We start from the raw sequence: 14,404 nt of genomic DNA on the forward strand, positions 1-14,404 counted from the left end.
AAAACCTGAGAAAAATATTAAAATGTTTCTATTTTTCTTTTTTTCCTGTAATGAACCAATATTACTATAAATTATATTATCAGTATAATTATATTACATAAAAATATCAATATTATGCAATCAAGAAAATATGAGAAAGAAACAATCATGAAAATTGTTCTATTTTGCATTTTTATAGTTTAATAAAAAAATTGTTTTACTACAAATTATATTATCAGCATAATAATTATATTAAATAAAGATATCTAAATTATGGGGTCAAAAAATCTGAAACGAAAATTAATAAAATTGTTCTCTTTTGCATTTGTTTAGTTTGCTTTTTGAAAAAAAACATTGAAATGTTTTTGTACTGTAACAAAAAAATATCACTATAAATTATATTATCAGTATAATTATATTACATAAAAATATCAATATTACGCAATCAAGAAAATCTGAGAAAGATACAATCATGAAAATGTATTTTGCATTTTTATAGTTTAATACAAATTAGTTTACTACAAATTATATTAGCAGCATAATTAAAAATATCTAAATTGTGGAGTCAAAAAAAATCTAAAAAAAAAAAGGTTTTCTATTTTGTATTTTTGTAGTATAATATATGATCATATATCTAGTTCAGTTTCAATATGCAAGAAAGGAAATTTGACTAAGTTCACCAATATCAGCAGCAGAAATGAGCTTCTATTTGGCCACTGAAAACCCCACACTGGAAACCCGCTAGAGTCCCACTCCCGCATTTCGGGATCTTACTGATGCCATTGATGAAATCATTGAAGAGACTGTAAGGGAAAAGAGGCTCCTGCAGCTCTCTGAAGAAGAGCTTCAGCGCTCCTGTGATCACATGGATGTCCCAGGTCCCCTCCTCCAGGTCCAGATCCTCTGGAGAAACACACAGAGACACACACGAGTCGGTCGGAATCGCTAAAGTGTCAAGAAGACACAGACAATGTGAGTGGAAACGCTTGGGTCGTGGAAAATCACTACTGACCAAATATGAGAAAAAAAACTAAAAAGTGGTGCTTCTCCTCGCAATCTCTATTCTGTTTCTGTTTCTAGTTTTAGCATTAAATGTAAAATGTCTTATCTCAGCACAATATCACCTCAATAACCCACACTCATCCATAGTAGTGCTGTTTATAATGTTATTTTTTTAATACACTATACTTTCACCCAAACTGATTAAATAAAAACATATACAGTACATATTTTTGATTCCTCATTTTCTTTTCTGACATACTCCAATTCTTGTTAAAACACACTACACATGCTTATTCTGTGCATTTTTGGCACTTTTTGTGTGAAATCATATATTTTGTCTCTCAAAAGTGTGCTGTCACTTTAAGTGAGTGTGAGCAGCGCAGTAAAAATAGACTCTGTGCCGAAACCATTGCTTCAGTGCTGCTCACGCGACGCTCCTGCTCCCAGTGTGAATGCACTCTTTTGTTAACATGCACGCCGAAAACAATACGTGTTGCTCACGCTTGTGGTGTGAAACCGGCATGATAGCTTAAAGGGGTCATACGATGCTGCTAAAAAGATCATTATTTTGTGTATTTGGTGTAATGAAATGTGTTTATGCGGTTTAAAGTAAAAAAAAACACATTATTTTCTACATACTGTACATTATTGTTTCTCCTCTATGCCCCGCCTTTCTGAAACGAGTCGATTTTTACAAAGCTCATCGTTCTGAAAAAGCGAGGTGTGCTCTGATTGGCCAGCTATCCAGTGCGTTGTGATTGGCCGAATACCTCAAGCGTGTGACGGAAATGTTACGCCCCTTACCATACTGTGATGGCGTGTCCCGGAGCGACGAGACAAAAACAATAAAACCTATTACAAACGAGGCATTTGATGCATCCAGTGGGGACATAATTACTGATTATAATGACTTATACTGTCTTTTTACGCCTTGCGTTGCATCGCGCCGCGTAAACATAAAACTCTGTCTGCATTTGTGATCGGAGAAATGACAAACAACAAGAGCTACTCTACACTGCCCAAAACTCACGTTTGAATCATCAGTGGCAAATGATAAAAGAAAACGTACTTACGTGAGTCAGAACTGCCGGCATTTTAGTCTAACGCTACTCTCCCAGGATCAGTAAGTTGAAGTATTCCCTCAGCGACCAGCACGGATGAGCTCCAGGCATGACGGAGCGGATATCGTCCTCTTTTAGAAAACCAAACAAAGTAGTTTCGCTTTCACAACGAAGCACACAGCGTCTTCACGACATGGCAGCAGCGGCAACAATACTTCAGCGAGAATAAAAGTTACGCCTTCTTTCTTTGCGTGAACATTTGGCCGGCGTTATGCAAATATTCCCACATAGTGATGTAGACATGTGGGGGCGTGTTAGAACGAGGCGTTTTAGGTAGGTGTGGCTGACTCTGAACTTTTATAAAGAATATCTCTTTGGATTTGAGACTTTAGTCTTTGCAACTTTACAGATCTTCTTTATGCACCAAGAGCTTGTAACACTCCAAAGAGAAAGGAAAAATTGAAATCGCATCATATGACCCCTTTAAAGTTACAGCTCCTATTATGAGCAAATGCAATAGTGACATCTTCTTAAATACAAAAGGAAACGAACAAACTATAATACAGAGTATGACATCTTGGTGCAGATGTGAAGAGCTAGTAAACTGAGCTGATGAAGTGTAAAATGCATGCTGATGAATTATACCATGATCTGCTTTGAAACGCAGTTTCTGGATGACTGCCAAATTCCCACTAACTCTGTAGAGTCCATCGATCTCCAGACCTGATGGATAACAACAACAAAAATCAGTTCATGCAGCTTGATTTTTAAATATTAAACAGGGCCGACATTTTTAGACGTACTCAAAAAGTTTATAGGTTATTAAAAAGTTTATAGGTGTTTTTAGGTTATTTTGTAACAGCGCTCGCTCAGAATGACTAAGATGACCAATCAAATCAAAATAGTGCGGGGGTTTAGAAAGAAAACAAACGTGAATTCCAGTGTGACCGTTCTGTTTTTAATGGGGAAAGTCTGTGAGGTCAGATATAAGTAACTAAATATTTAATATTTGACAACTACCATTGAAATGTTAAACAAAAAAATGTGATGATTAGACAAGAAACATTTAGCCATTTTGCATTTTCGGCATATGAATAAGAATGATTTTTTATTTTTATATATATTATTTGCAAATAGTTCAAATGTATTACTTAAAAAAAAAAAAGTATTCTTTTTAATTTTACTGTTCTCTTGCTTTATTTCTTTAAATCCATTTAATCCTTTAATTATTTAATTCCTTTAAATAAAAAGAACCCCGCCCAAAAATGAAACAAAACAAAACAAATACTTAAATAAATAAATAGCCCCCTCTCAACATTCAAGACATGGTTACAGCCTTAAAATTAAATGACATAAATTATACACATTATTAACCCAAAGTCGATTTCAATAATCAAAATATTTGGCAGTGGTGTAAAGGTAACACACCTCTTTTCTCTACCGCCCGGATGCATTTCTCTACAAAGCTGGGCACTCTGGTCTTTTCTTGGATGCAGAGATTGTGCAAGTGACATCCGAATACATTTTCTGTGGATCAAAGGGTCACATTAGAATCAGTTTTCATTCAAAATCTTCTGTAAAGGGAACAGGAAATGGATGAGGGAAAGCAGTGATGGACCTCTGATATATCCCTTGTCTTTGATCGACTGCAGGGTGGGGCGCTTGAGGAGAAACTTCATCAGTTTGGTGTGGACCTTCTTCTGATCTGCTTCAGGTGTCGAAGAGGAGGAGGGATGACGAGATGCTAATGAACAGGAAGAGGGGAGTACATTTTTATACTCATTTTCTGCATCCTGTACTGTGCTTTCAGCATTTTACTGTAATTTACTGTAATTATTTTCTCACATTTATGTCATTGGGGGGGGGTAAAACCAACATTTCATGTTGGACAAAACATGAGAACTTTTTCAAAATATCTTCTTTTTTGTGTTCAACGTGTCGTACTGGATCAAGTACTCCACACCATTGCGACTCTTAAGCTGAATGAACAAACAAACACACGTGGAACGTCAAGACGACACACTAGTAAAGTATAGAGTATGATCATCCAGCACAATCGTAGGTAGTGCTGTAACAGCCATACCTCCAAAACATTTTTCTTGCTTGATTTGTCCTTGGTTGCCCGGTTAATTGTTGCCCCTTTCAGTTCAACTGTGAATTCTGGAACTATCTGGTTTGTCTTGCTCTACGTAATATAAAATACATTCAGTGTTGTGAAAAATGCAAATGCTACATTTGCTGGTTTTGTTTCTCACCGACGCTCCAGCTGGTGTCTTTGGATCCTTATGGAACGTCAGTATCCCTCCATGGAGAACCGTCCAGGAATTACTCCAGTTCTTCCTGTGGGACGATTTGTAAAGTGTTATACTTTTACATACGAACATAACAGTTTTCACCGTAACACTTTACAAAAAGGCCAGATTGGTGAACGTTAGTTAATGAGTTAACTAACATAAACTGACACTGAGCGATACATTTGTCTTTGTTATTAATGTAAAATAATAAACATATATCTGTTTATTGTTACACTAGTTCATGTCCCGTTAAATAATATTAACAGATATAACTTTTGATATTAATAATGCATTAATAAATGCTGAAATTACTACTAGCTGAGATTAATAAATGCTTTACTTTCCTGTAAAGTGTTACCATTTTCATGATGGCCAACCTTACCTAATTTTCTTCCCGTTTTCAGACACCTTTGTTTTATTCAGGACTCCAGCCTTTTCCAAGTTTGAAACCTTAAAAAACAAAAAATGAATGAGTTAATACAGCCTCTCTGAAAGAAACAAAAATGTACAGGATAATGTCTGAGATCATGAAAGTGAAGTGAATTATAACCTTTAAGGTTCATCTTAAAATGTCGAACAGAAAAAGTAGATTACTCTTCAGCTGTTTTATCCTTTTAATGGTTTTAAATTTAGGAGCAAATAATTTAACACTCCATTTCACTCTTTAAAAGGGACGATAAGTGACATGTGGCCAAGCATGGTGACCCATACTTGGAATTAGTGCACTGCATTTATCCCATCCAAAGTGCACACACACACACCGTGAACACACACCCGGAGCAGTGGGCAGCCATTTTTTCTGATAAAATCACAAGTATCCACAGGTAAGAAGTGTTCTTCGGTACAACATCAAGCACAGTTTGAGCTAAAACCCCCTTAAACACGGTAAAACCATCATGTTAATGTTAGCACCTTCATGCTTTATATAGCCACATATAGCAGTTTAGATCCCACCGGTACGAGACTCGAACCCGCAACCTTTGGGTTACGAGGCCGACTCTCTAACTATTAGGCCACGACTTCCCCCTTTAAAATGCTCATATAATAAAATCACAAGTATCCACAGGTAAGAAGTGTTCTTCGGTACAACATCAAGCACAGTTTGAGCTAAAACCCCCTTAAACACGGTAAAACCATCATGTTAATGTTAGCACCTTCATGCTTTATATAGCCACATATAGCAGTTTAGAGCAGTGCGATAATATAGTTCACATTTTGTGATGATATATACAATCAGGCAGCAGAAATTTGCTATATATACAGTGGGTACGGAAAGTATTCAGACCCCCTTAAATTTTTCACTCTTTGTTATATTGCAGCCATTTGCTAAAATCATTTAAGTAATTTTTTTTTCCTCATTAATGTACACACAGCACCCCATATTGACAGAAAAACACAGAATTGTTGACATTTTTGCAGATTTATTAAAAAAGAAAAACTGAAATATCACATGGTCCTAAATATTCAGACCCTTTGCTCAGTATTTAGTAGAAGCACCCTTTTGATCTAATAAAGCCATGAGTCTTTTTGGGAAAGATGCAACAAGTTGTTCACACCTGGATTTTTTTTCTGTGAGTATATGTGGATAAAATTGGACATTAGACTTAATATCCAACTTAATATAAAGAGCTGTGGGATAATATAGTTATATTTTGTGATGATATAAACAATCACACAGCTGAGATTTGCTAGTACAGTATATATGCATATACACTGTAAAAATGTAGTAAATAAAATAAAGATTATTGAAGTATGTTCACATTTAATTCAATGTATTACTTGCTGTTTCTTTGTAATTATTTGTGAAATTTACTAGGAATTTGAACAGTGATTGTAATACCAGTACTTTGATATTTGCCGTGGTTCTGTATAATTAATTGAATGGTACTCCACCATGGTAAATGTCCAAAAAACAAGGTACTGCCATGATATCACGTCCAAAACTCATGGAAGCATTGTGATACATTTAGTACTTGCTTTTTTGAGTAGAAGGCAGCAACTGGGCTGTAAGTTTCATTAGTAACCACCAGGGGCCAGTGAGGCAAAATACTATTGCATGCATGTGACTATCTCTGGATTTTGACATCAGATGTTTTGGTATCTTAGACTGTTCTTCATATGTTTACAGTGAGTATTGGTGATCTGTTTGGTGTGTACAGACTGTTTTAAATGAATTAAATGGGTCATTCTTCTAGTCATATTCAAAAACTTTTGATTAGACATTGCTCCACTTGTCCTAACCTGCATAAATACTTTTACTCAGCATGCATTGTGTAACTGCATAATTATATTCTCCTGTGCAATTTATGGAACACCTCTACACTGGCATTACCAAACCCAACACTTACCAAGGAAAAGAGAGAAAAACATGTCAATACGTTTTGTTTCCTGATGACAACGCATGTCATTCATGGCAGTAAGCACATAATGAGCTTATAATAATCACACGAATGGTGCCCGAAGATTTCCTTTATGTAGTTTATTGTGAAATTTAGATCAACATTTATATTTTATATTGTGACATCTGGACCTTCTGACTAGACCCTTATGGGGGGTATGGGGGTTCATTTGATTAGACTTTATTGTATTGTCTGTTGCTTTTTGATATCCTTTTTTATTATTATTATTCTTTTTTGTTATTTCAGTGGCCCTTGGGGTGGGTTATGAGTGGAGGGGTTCTTTGTTGTTAAGTTTTGTTTCTTGTTTTTCTTCTGATCAGACACCTTATCTCATTTTGTAACAGATGTAATTCCTTTTTATATGTCTGCAAAAATTAATTAATAAAGCATTTACAATAATGGCCTAGAAACTAAAAAAAAAGAGACAAGACCATTTAAATATGGTGAAATATACCATTTTCATTACACAACTGCATTTTTTCATTGCACCACTAGTAAAAACAAACAATACAATAAGCCAAACTGACTAAAACTCAAGATATTTACTATTTTAATGCACCCCCTCAACAATTGTCTTGAAAAACTTGGATTTATGAGTCCAGACCTGAAAATTCATGTAAATTAACAAAATTGTTAATCTCCACAAAATCGTAAAATCATACGTTTCTATAATGGACTTGATGAATGACACTTCTGTTTGTGATAAAATCACATGTAGGGCATTTGTAGGGCATGATACAATAATACAATAATGCCCTAGAAAACCAAAAATTGCTGCTCAAAAACAGACAAGACCATTTAACTGTGGTCAAATATACAATTCTTAGTACACAACTACATTTTTCCATGGTGTGCCTTTGGTAAACACCATTAGTAATGCAGTACAGTATGCTACTGTGTTAATAACCCAATTAATCTCCATGGAGCAGTTCAGTGAAAACAGGCTAAATGTTGAGTATATGTTTGCATATTGAAATGATAGGATCTAAAATACTAGGTGGGATTTAAATAGAGCAACTCTATGCCAAACTGAGTCTATGCATCAGGTGTGCATCACATGCGTCAGGGCATCACTCTTTGTTTGTGAGTGTGGGTGAGCTGTTGGATGAACTAACACATGCAGAGGTAGAAATTCAAAGCAAATGTGTGTGAGTACATACATCTTCCTGGTATCCCGCACTGTGCCTCCAGTTTTGCTTGGATCCCATTGTGTCCTGCTCTAGTGAGGCCCCATTTCCCACTCCATACTGTCCTGGACTTCCAGAGTACTAGAAGTGTGAGAGAGAATTTGTATTCAGAAATGTTAACTTTATGACTTGTTAGTACACTGCAATAAAATGATTTTTTGAAGTTGTTATTGGAGTACATTTGACAAGAAACTATTATTTATGTTTTTCTACTTCAAAATGTCATGTTTAATTTGATGTGTTACTTGCCTTTGTTTGTAATTATTTGTGAAATCTACCAGCAATTTCTAAGTGAAAATTATAAAAGTTAATGCATGGACATTCTGCCAAATTTTGTGTTTTCACAGTATCATTTGGGATCAGAAGAACAGTTTCACTAATTTTTTTAGGTGAACAACAGCAATCTTTCAATGGGTCTTTAAAGGGATAGTTCACCCAAAAATGAAAATGTGATGTTTATCTGCTTACCCCCAGGTCATCCAAGATGTAGGTGACTTTGTTTCTTCAGTAGAACACATATGATGATTTTTAACTTTAACCGTTGCAGTCTATCAGTCGTATAATGCATGGCAATGTTAACAAAATCTATGAGAGTAAAAAAAAACATGCACAGACAAATCCAAATTAAACCCTGCAGCTCGTGACGACACATTGATGTCCTAAGACACGAAACGATCGGTTTGTGCCAGAAACCGAACAGTATTTATATCATATTTTACCTCTAATACACCACTATGTCCAACTATCTTTGTGCGCGCGCACGGCTTCCGGTGCGTGAGGTGTGTAGTTTACGTTAATGGGTGTGTTGATATCCAGCCGAAGAGCAATCAACCATAACTTCAGGCGAGCAGGCTCAGAAGTTGGGAATACGTGGAAAGTCACCACTCCCGAATGAGTTCGCGCGAGAGAATGTAATCTTTTAGGTTTAAGTCGGTTTGAACAATCCGGATAAGTGCAAGTAAGTACCACTTTGATTAGCCTTCATACCTACAATGACTGTGCACTGTGTAAACAATGAGAGACGTATACGCGCGAGAGATCACTTCCGGCGCTTGCGTAAACTACGCCAGAGCGCGTACACACCTCACGCACCGGATGCCGTGCGTGCGCCCAAAGACAGTTGGACATCGGGGTGTATTAGAGGTAAAAAATGATATAAATACTGTTCGGTTTCTGGCACAAACCGATCGTTTCGTGTCTTAGGACATCAATGTGTCGTCACGAGCCGCAGGGTTTAATTTGGATTTGTCTGTGCATGTTTTTTTACTCTCATAGATTTTGTTACCATTGCCATGCATTATACCACTGATAGACTGCAACGGTTAAAGTTAAAAATCATCATGTGTGTTCTACTGAAGAAACTAAGTTACCTACATCTTGGATAACCTGGGGGTAAGCAGATAAACATCACATTTTCATTTTTGGGTGAACTATCCCTTTAAGAAGAATGATTAAAATGATGCTAAAGCAGCAAAAAAAAAAAAAAAGATATGTTTAATTTACCCCTTGACAGCCAGGATTCCCATGGTCATGGAAAACTTAGATATCTAGACTTGGATAAGTTATGAAAATAATAAGTTTTGGCCATTTTTTACACATTTCATGAATATACGTTTTTCTACTAATACCACGCTCTGAAAAATTATACAGACAGGAATAAATTGTGAATAAAAATGTAAAAAAATTCTTATCCCTCATGTCATTCCAAACCTGTATGACTTTCTTTCTTCTGAGGAACACAAAAGAAGATGTTTTGAAGAATGTTGGTAACCAAAGCGTTTCAGTTCTCTTTGACTAAATACTGCGGAAATCATTGGAAACTGAAACGAATAGTTACCAGCATTTTTCAAGACATCTTATTAGGAAAGAAAGTCATACAGGTTTGAAAGAACACATGGGCTAGTAAACAATAACAGACTTCTAAAAGTTTTTTGGAAGAACTATGCCTTTATTCCTTAACCAGTAAATCACGAACAGCTGAAAAAGTCATGGGGCCTTTGAATATCGTTATAGATAAGGGGGGACAAAAAGGTTGAGAACGACAGCTTTAAGACCCGTTCGCACTAAGGACAATAATTACAACAAAAAAAGTTTTAATAATCATTATAATTCTATAAGAACAGGACATATAACAATAACTACAAACAGAAACGTTATCAGTTCAGAATCACTTTCAGAACAATTTCTTCCAGCTTATGAATGATAAAAAACATTGACAGCCAATCAGAATCCACCTGGCTTCACATAGAGCGCGAGCATTTAAAGCAGCAGATAACAAAAGAGCAGTGTCCTTACAACAAACAGAACTTTATTGTCCGCTAAGTTTGGGTGCTAATATAGTTATTGTTCTTGGTGTGAACAGGCCTTCAGGTGGACAATCCCAAATTTTCCCACTGTATCTCACCTCAGGCAAGTTCCACTGGGACTTGCTGCCATCTCTTAAGTAGTAGTACGTCCGTCCTCGATCGTCTAGCGATTTGATCCACTGTCAACAAGACGCTTCATTAAGTTCACCAAATTACAAAACTAGCCTACAGCCCTACTATCACCCACATCACTAATAATAGCAAGCTAATCAGCCCAAATAATAAGTAAGCCAGCCCAAAACAAGGACACGCCAAGGTCAGTGTAAAGTGTCCTGTACCTGTTCCTGTGTGTAGTCGCTCGTGAAGACCCAAGCTCCTTCAGGGTCGATGCTGAGGGTCCAGCCTGGTGGGACGCTGTGATCCAGATGGGCTCTGGGGATTGAGACCTTCTTCACATGAATCAAAGTATACTCTGATGGCATAGAGAGAGGAGATGCTTCCTCCAGATCTGGAGATGCTGGGTAGTCTTCCTCAGGAAACGGAGGCTACATTTTGGGGAGTAAAGAAGACTAGTATCATTCAAACTTTTTAAAAAAATTTTAATTACATTTTTCATTTAATTCTTTGAGAATAGAAATAGAACTCATTATTAACTCTTTTTTTTGCAGAAAAGGGTTGTGTTTGAGAAAGCTTTTTGAAAATATTATTATTGCAATTTATTAATTGCATTTGTTTTTGCGTTTTCATTTGTCACATAAATTAAAATTTTAATTATACTAGTTTTTTATGTAACAATGTAATACTTTAGTCTACTTTTAGGAGACAATTGATCAAATCTAAAGAGAAAAAAATGATTAAACAAGCGACAAAATAAGCCAAACCTATTAATTCATCCCCACTGTCTTGAAAAAACTGTATATATGAGGCAGTCTAATTTTAAATGTTAAATATTATTTTAATATTTTTACAATATATAAAATATATTTTAAAAAATCACGGGGTCTTCGAACATTGCTGTGGACAATGGGGGATCTTGAAGACAAAAAGGCTGAAAACCGCTGGTTTAAGACCCACTGACACCAAGGACGATAACTATAACCATAACTATAAAATCATTTACATGATAATATTATACTAAGTATAATTTCCAGGTTGACAGTGTGAGATCAACTCACTGGTTCTCAATCCAAAGATGACTTAAAATTATTAAAAATAAGACAAAGCCAGCAATAAAATAAGTCAAACCAACTAAAATCCTCTCAAAAATTGTCAAAAAACCTACATATGCTGCATGAGGAAGGAGACATTTTTTAATTTTGATGTCTAGACTTTGAAAAGTGTATATTAATTAAGTGTAATGTATATTAATAAAATCGAAAATCTCCACAGCCATTTTTATTTTTTATTATTCTATTCTAAAATATAAATGGTAAAACATATTTTCAACTGCAAATGTCATGGGGCTTTCGAATATTGCTGTGGGCAATGGGGGGGGGGGGGGGGGGGGGGGGGAAAAGGGGGGGCATGGGGTCAAAACGGTTGAAAACCACTGTAATAATAAAAATAATAATAAAAAAAAGCTATCGACTTTAATTAAGGTAGTGTCATGTTACATTTTTGACAGCCTTGAAAACAAGGCTGTGAGTGATAGAAGTACAGTGTGTTCAATAGCTTGTAATGTTGTTTAACATAGTGATTGTTTAGCTAACGAAACGTCTTTCCTAAAAAACGTTCAGTAGACAAAAACCTTCACAACACATTTTTGAAAATTGTGAGTCGTGAGGGCCTTTAGACGGTGGGTTGTAAAGACTGTCAATTCCTCACAGCCTCGTTTTCATCCATGTAAAATCCAATATGGCATCTAACCTGACTAAGGTCTATTTGCACATAAATACCATAATATGGTAACATAAAACCTCCATACCGGGCAATCTTCCAGAAACTGCTCTGGTGAGGGGATATCCTCTGGGGGATCCCATGAGCTCTGACCCGACACAATGTTAAAGAAGTAATGCCTGCCAGTATTCTCATCCAGCACCTTCTCCCAGTCCGAGCTCCACCTCTGAGGAGAAGGGAATAGGGGCGAGCTGATGGGAGACTGGGGGAACGAGGGAGGAGAACGGGCCTCCTCTGTCCCCACTGACGACTCCATGGAGTAGCTGAGCGGATACTCCCAGGTGCTGCGGCCCGTAGAGGGGTGGTAGTAGTACTCTTGCCCGCTCTGGTCGTCAGTATGGATCTCCCATCCCGCAGAGTCTAAAAGAAGGGTATCGGAAGTGTCTGGGAACTCCTGTAATGGAGAAGCAACGGTGCTGGAGGTGTCAGTGGTACTCCGACGCAGCCGGGGGAGGTTTACATACACCGCCGTGAGAGCGCTGTCATCCTCTACCTGATGGACAAAAATGACACCCATGAATGCATATATTTGTACAAGACATGATGCCAAAGGCACCCAAAAATGATGATCTCTTTGCAAGGAGCCCCTTTAAGGAAGTTATATTTTCATGTATGAAAACCCATTTAGTGTGCAAGTGTAAGACATTTTAATGTGCAATATCATAAAGACAACGTTGTTTAAAGAATTCAATAATTAATGTTAAACATTACATGAAATAAAAAACTTAAAGCAAAATTTCTCACTTTCATTTAGTTTAAGTGCTTAAAATAAAAATAAAACTTTATGAAAACTATATAAACACATTAAATAAAAACTAAAAATTAAAAAAAAAAAAACTTTAACTACAATAAAATGAAAACAGAAAATATTAAAATGAAAAAAAACGAATTCAAAATGTTAACAAAAACTACAATACTAAGTCAATGATAAAAAAAAAAAAATAATTGACCTTATACTGTCATTGTACCAAAGCCAAAACAAAATGATTTAAAAAAAATCTGAAAATATTTACTTTCAGTTAGGTTGACCACACATAGATGAATCAGTAAATTCAGTAAATGCATTATTAAACTTGAATTGAAAATATAAATTGAAAAAATATATAAACTGAATTATCTTTATACATATTAACCTGTAAGTTCTATAAAATATACCTATATTTTTTTTCTCAATTTCAGACACCCATGTTTAGATGCAATAACTGTTATTCAAGATAATTTCTATTTTTTTTAATACATGTGATAAAATGTATAAAATAATGTGACAAAATATGTGATATTTTGTTAACACACAAACACAAACACACACACATAGATGTTAAATGTATAAAAGCAGCTTTTTTTGTGAAGCATAGTAAAATTAGCTTCTGAGTAGCTACTGAGGATGAAGATATCATATCAAATCATATATTATACGATCATGAAATGCTAGAAATGGTGTGCATTTGGCTGAAGACACGTGTAACTTAATTCAGATGACCTTTCACAGTGATACTGACTTATGTAAACAGGTGATTGTGTTATGTCACAAACGCTTATACAAAGAGCAGAACAAACAATGGATGGATGGAGCATCTGCTTTCACACCCTCCTCCCACAATCCTCCCCTATGCAAAATGTACCACGCTTGGAGGGACTCTCCACATCACCAGAAAGAAAAACAAAACCAAACGCTCCTTAACCTGAGGAACATTCAGCACACACACCACTGTCAACTGTGTTCTGGAAACACACTTATGTTCAAACTAACAAGGCGTTTTCACATGATGGTCACTGACACAATGCCAAGGTGTTGCTATATGGTGGTTGAGGTGTTCGGGACGGTTTTTAGCACGTTATTATGAGGTTGTTAGGTGGTTGCTTCCAAGCTCAAGTCTCTGTGATGTTCTGGTCTCAAAGAGAAGTCTAACAGATGAGATTTTATCCCCTTTTATCATCTGCCAGGCAAAAATCATAAGCTTGCTCTCATAGATATCAACAGCAAACCTCTTCTCAACAAATAGCACGATTTATGGTGTCATTCATATGCAATCATTTTCACTTGCTTATGCATGTTGCATAAGCGGTGCACAGACTTTTATTACTTACACTGTAAAAATGGTTGTGATTTTAACAGTATTAAACGCAAAGTTTCGGTCCACTGTCCTTCATCAGGTGAAGGTCAGTGGACCGAAAAGTTGCGTTTAATAAAGTTTAAGAATTAGCAAGTATGGATAGTGTGCGGGTTCGTTACTTATTTTTGATTCAACTTTTCGTCTGATTTTGTTCCCATGCACCTAT

At 36.0% G+C, this 14,404-nt stretch overlaps 1 pseudogene; it reads right to left on the reverse strand.

Annotated features, from left to right (window-relative positions):
• The window catches only part of LOC107557366 (rho GTPase-activating protein 27-like), a 36,836-nt pseudogene that overhangs the window by 2,046 nt on the left and 20,386 nt on the right, over positions 1–14,404 (reverse strand).

This window comes from Sinocyclocheilus grahami, unplaced genomic scaffold (genome assembly GCF_001515645.1).
Source record: "Sinocyclocheilus grahami isolate Dianchi unplaced genomic scaffold, SAMN03320097.WGS_v1.1 scaffold599.1, whole genome shotgun sequence".
Classification (NCBI taxonomy): Eukaryota; Metazoa; Chordata; class Actinopteri; order Cypriniformes; family Cyprinidae; genus Sinocyclocheilus; species Sinocyclocheilus grahami.